The following is a 5,842-nucleotide window of genomic DNA, read 5'->3' as shown; positions in this document are numbered from 1 at the left end:
TTTTGGTGTCCGGTCTTTATTTCGATCAGTATTCAAAGTGTAATGTAGCCCATAGTCTTCCTCACCTTAGAGAAAGCGACCTGGATTTGGAACTTATCGAGACACGGCATCGCATTTGTCCTAGATTGGGTGACCTCTTTTTCTGTCCCCAAACAAAGACATATGCGAGGGGCTTTTGGAATGACTGACCAGAACAGTGGTATGTGTTGTTGTTTTGTTGTTGGCTTGTATGAGGAAAGGTGTGCTAAAGAGAAAACAGCTGTATTTTGCGGTTGTGGAGGTGGAATGAGTAGCGATGAGGGACTGGACTGGAGGAGGGCTCTGAAACAGGTTTCAGCTGCTCCACCACAGCACTGAGAGACGCCGGGCTGAACTATTACTCACCAAATGCGACCAAATCGGTGGGAAAAATAGGAAGCACAGAACTCTGATTGGATGGTGCAGGCGAGGATAAATTTAGTCACAGGCAACTTTCATCGCTCAGTGGCTCATGTTGCTGGCCGTCGCTCAGCTTCATAGAAAATGAATGGACTTCTGGCAACTGGTCACCCAAACCCAAACCCTTACCCCCTAACCCCCTTACCCCCTAACCCCCTAACCCTAACCCCCTAACCCCCTAACCCCCTAGCCCTAACCCTAACCCTAACCCCCTAGCCCTAACCCCCTAACCCCCTAGCCCTAACCCCCTAGCCCTAACCCTAACCCCCTAACCCTAACCCTAACCCTAACCCCCTAGCCCTAACCCTAACCCTAACCCCCTAACCCTAACCCTAACCCCCTAGCCCTAACCCTAACCCCCTAGCCCTAACCCTAACCCCCTAGCCCTAACCCCCTAGCCCTAACCCTAACCACTGACTGTGTAGGAGCAGGGTGTTCCAGGCGAGCGAGTAGAATTACTAACCATGAGTGACATTTCTGATATTTTAATGAATAAGCAGGAAGAACTCTCTCTTCAGCAAATGATAAAAAACCTAAACACCAGCCACCCCTACCCCCCAAACCAAATACCATTTGCTGTCTTAACTGCTTAAAGAATCCAGGCCAGGAATGCACACCTGTCTGCCTGGCAAACAAACATGATGGATTGGCTATGCCAATGGCACACAGCCTTGTGTTAGGAAACAAATAATCCAGAAAAGTATGAGTTGTGATAATTCACGTTAATCGTTAACTCAGCAGCTGTTCGTAATGTAGTTCACATGTTGGCAGTGGCTCAGACAAATGCAGTTGGACACTTTACATAAAAGTGCACAAACCAGACGACCAGACTCACTCTGCACCGGAAGGAGTGATGAACTAACACAAAAAGGTTTTTCTCGCCTCACACCTGCTGGGTGTCAGCTGAGAGGCGTACTCTGATGTGGCTTTGGGTTTGCAGCTGTTTAGGAGATATGCAGAGACTCTCAGAAGTACTTAATGAATGTAAACAACCCACAACCTTTGCACTGTGAAATGCCCAGTGTTAATTCAACTTAGTTCAGTAGTGATTATATTTACTCTACAAGAGGTGATTTACACTTTTCACGGTGCGTTAACTATGCTATCAGTACACAGCTAACACAAAACCTTCTCACATTGCTGCTGCCATGTATAACATTGACAAAACATTTCAGTAACATTGTGAAAACATTTTGTGTTAGATGGGATAGCGGGGTGTTTGCAGGGAAAATGGTATAATTAGGAATTCTAAAATAAGAGTGATGAATGTTAATGACAGTTTAAATAAAATTTTTATTTCAGGTTCTAATCACTGATTAAATGGGATTATGGTCAGGTGTTAAACAGTCTATTCAGGCATTGATTAAAGATTCCTTGTAACAACATTTACATTTGGTAAATGTTTGTGCATTGAGAGAATTGGTGAACCAGTGGTTAGAACCAGTGACACGGCAGTGCATTTGCAATTGTCCAGCTATATCTTCACACCACTGAGGTTCAAATCTGGAATACAGAAATATGAGTTGACTGACAGTGTGGCTTATCATCAGAGTCCCTGCATCTGCATAAATGTTCTGACAGGTTGGTGCTTCCTTGTTCTGTTGTTGCTGTGTGTCTGCTGAGCCAGCACACAATATTCATTTAGCATCTGAACTGAGTAACTCACGGCACCGCCCAGCAGCGAGGGAAACTACCACAACATATCCATGAAGAATAAAATACACAAAATATAACTGCCTGTCCCAGCTCATTACAATTATAATCACTTGTTATTTGGCTGAATCTTTTATGGTGAATGGTAAATGGTTGGCATTTATATAGCGCCTTTATCCAAAGCGCTGTACAATTGATGCTTCTCATTCACCCATTCATACACACATTCACACACCGACGGCGATTGGCTGCCATGCAAGGCGCCGACCAGCTCGTCAGGAGCATTTGGGGGTTAGGTGTCTTGCTCAGGGACACTTTGACACAGCCCGGGCGGGGGATCAAACTGGCAACCCTCCGACTGCCAGACGACTGCTCTTACTGCCTGAGCCATGTCGCCCCCTACATGTTGTCCCCTTTTATCCAAAGCAACTTATATTTGATTAGACTAAGCAGGAGACAATGCCCCAAAGCAGGTGTTGTGGTAAGACCTGTGTTGAAATAGTATTTGTTTTGGATTCCAATAATTATCTGTGCTCTATTGATCTTGCCTGGTGCAGTTGAGCCTGCTAGAAGGAGCAGATGGGTGGGGTTGGATCATTTAATTTGTTACAATACTCCAGGAAAGCTGAGCAAAATACAGAAAAGTATTTGAATTATTCCAAAACACATACTGTTTGAACCCAGGTCATTTTCCTCACTGCAAGGTCTCATGAGAAATCTGCTCACTGCAAAATTAAAGATGCATATTACATGACATGAATTTATATAATTGATTTCCTATAATTGTTTCAAATGCTTCACATTCTATAAAAACTGCTGACCACAGAAACTAAGCAGATGAGTCTGGCAATCCACTGAGCTGTGTTACTGTTGTGAGTTTATGGAGCAGAATGCATGGTTCTGCTGTGTATGACTATTTAAAATAATCATGTGGTTCCGCTGTGCTTACCAAACCTAAAGCATCCGAAGCAGAAACCTTGTTTTCTGGTTGTCTTTCTCTTTCTGAAGCGATCTAACCTGCAAGCGTTCCTCCCTCACTCATCTCATGGCACTATGAACCGCGCTGGCACGCGCACGTTAGCACGTTAGCGGTGCTGAGGCTGCAGGATGGCTGCTGGAGTGTAAGGCAGTCGTTTGGGCAGTAAAGAGATTTGGCATTCCCTCCCCTGGTGGGGGAGGGGGGGGGGCGAGGGGGGGCGAGGGCTTCTTGCATTTGTACTGCAGCATTCTTGCCTTGGCTGTGCGAGATGATTGTGTGTGTGTTTGTGTGTGTAGAGTGTGTGAGTGTGTGTGTGTGTGGATGCGTGTGTGTAAGTGTGCATGCGTGAGTGTAAGTGTGTGTGTGGGTGAGTGTGTGTGTGAGTGTGTGTGTGTTTGTGTTGGGTGAGTGTGTGTGTGTGTGTGTGAGTGTGTGTGTGTGTTGGGTGAGTGTGTGTGTGTGTTGGGTGAGTGTGTGTGTGTGTGTGTTGGGTGAGTGTGTGTGTGTGTGTTGGGTGAGTGTGTGTGTGAGTGTGTGTGTTGGGTGAGTGTGTGTGTGTGTGTGAGTGTGTGTGTTGGGTGAGTGTGTGTGTGTGTGTGTGTTGGGTGTGTTGGGTGAGTGTGTGTGTGTGTGTGTTGGGTGAGTGTGTGTGTGTGAATGTGTGAGTGTGTGTGTGTGTGTTGGGTGAGTGTGTGTGAGTGTGTGTGTGAGTGTTGGGTGAGTGTGTGTGAGTGTGTGTGTTGGGTGAGTGTGTGTGTGTGTGTGTGTGTTGGGTGAGTGTGTGTGTGTGTGAGTGTTGGGTGAGTGTGTGTGAGTGTGTGTGTGTTGGGTGAGTGTGTGTGTGTGTGTGTGTGTTGGGTGAGTGTGTGTGTGTATGTGTTGGGTGAGTGTGTGTGTGTGTGTGTGTTGGGTGAGTGTGTGTGTGTGTGTGTTGGGTAAGTGTGTGTGTGTGTGTGAGTGTGTGTGTTGGGTGAGTGTGTGTGAGTGTGTGTGTTGGGTGAGTGTGTGTGTGACTGTGTGTGTGAGTGTGTGTGTTGGGTGAGTGTGTGTGAGTGTGTGTGTGTGTGTGTGTGTGTGAGTGTTGGGTGAGTGTGTGTGAGTGTGTGTGTTGGGTGAGTGTGTGTGTGTGTGTGTGTGTGTGTGTGTGTTGGGTGAGTGTGTGTGTGAGTGTGTGTTGGGTGAGTGTGTGTGTGTGTGTGTTGGGTGAGGTGGGGATCCCTCTGTGGCTGCCTTTCTCTGCTGCAGTCAGAAAACCAAGTGTCATATTTAAAGCTCATTTTCTAGGGGTATATATTCTTGGGGATATTTTTACACCCTGACCCACAAAAACATGTCTCTCCTCCCATTCTGCTCTCCCCTCATTTGACATTTCAATATTACTTTAATTCTGGTGTTTATGTTCAGGTCAGAATTGTTGCTGTAAATGTATTTCTGTGGTCTCACACAAGGTACTTCAGTAAGTTGCTGTTTGAAATATAATTTATTGTTGTTTCACCAATCTTTTTTGTCTCCAGGATTTTTTATCTTAATTGGACGTTTACCTGGCTAAACAAAGGCTTAATAAAAAAAATAATGACATAAATAATTGTGTGTGCAAGAAAGTGTTTGGAAAAGGTGTGTTTGGTGAAATAGAGTTTTAATAATCCATGAGGATTTCGCTGCAGTGGGATCGTTATCTGCCGTGTTTTAGCGCGCGCGCGTGAGAACCGGCCGAACTCGCGTGGAGAAGCGCAGCGCGAGCTCTCCCCGGCAGCGCGAGGCTTCCAGCAGGGGCGCTGCTGCAGAACAGAAACTCTGCAGCCGAGCAGAAGCTTCGGGGAGGGTTATTGTTACACGGCTGTTTCCATGGCAACACATTCAATCCACACAGTTTAAAGAAAATGGTGGGAATTTTTAGCCATCAAATTTTAATATAGGGCGGCACTGCTGGAGGTCCTGGGTTTGAATCCCCATTGGCCGGGGCCTCTCTGTGCGGAGTTTGCAGGTTCTCCCGTGTCTGCGTGGGTTTCCTCCCCCTACCCCGCGTGGGTCCTCTGGTTTCGTAATGTAATGTAATGTAATGTTTCCTCCCTCAGTCCAAAGACATGCAGGTTAGGCTGATTGGAGTGTCCAGGGTGTATTCCTGCCTTTCGCCCAATGTATGCTGGGATAGGCTCCAGCTCCCCTGGGACCCTAACCCGAGGATAAGCAGATGGATGGATATTTATGGATATGGATATTTTAATATCCACACTGCACACACTCGGCCGGGAGCACTCCATTCAAAGAGAGTGTTACTCTAAATGTGCAGCAGGCTTATTGAACTGTTCTGTGGCCGCACTCTCATGCAGTCATGGTCTGTGAGCCGGTACTTGTGATCGCACTCATCAGCAGCTGCTGGCTGTGCTCACAGGGCCATGCTGGATACACTCACAGTACAGTCAACAAGGAAAGTAAGAAAATAGTTAATAGTTAAACAAATAGCAACATTGGCAATGGAGAAAGCTGTGTATTTGGACAAGAAGTAAACATTTGACGGGAAATGAATGTATGCTGGCTGGAATAAAGCAAAACAACATGGCGAGACTAGACTAACATAATGCGTGACATGACAATAACATAACTAAGACAATGACTAAACATGAAACATGACAGTATGCTGGCTGGAATAAAGCATCAGTCATTTGTAAAGATGAAGCCGCTGAGCCTCCACACGTGACGTATCACTGATTTGGTGAAGGTCAAACTTACGATCGGCACAAGATGGGAGCGATGCTTCCCCTTGGAGTTTGA

Source organism: Conger conger, chromosome 3 (assembly GCF_963514075.1).
Source record: "Conger conger chromosome 3, fConCon1.1, whole genome shotgun sequence".
Taxonomy (NCBI): Eukaryota; Metazoa; Chordata; class Actinopteri; order Anguilliformes; family Congridae; genus Conger; species Conger conger.
This window is presented reverse-complemented; position numbering follows the sequence as displayed.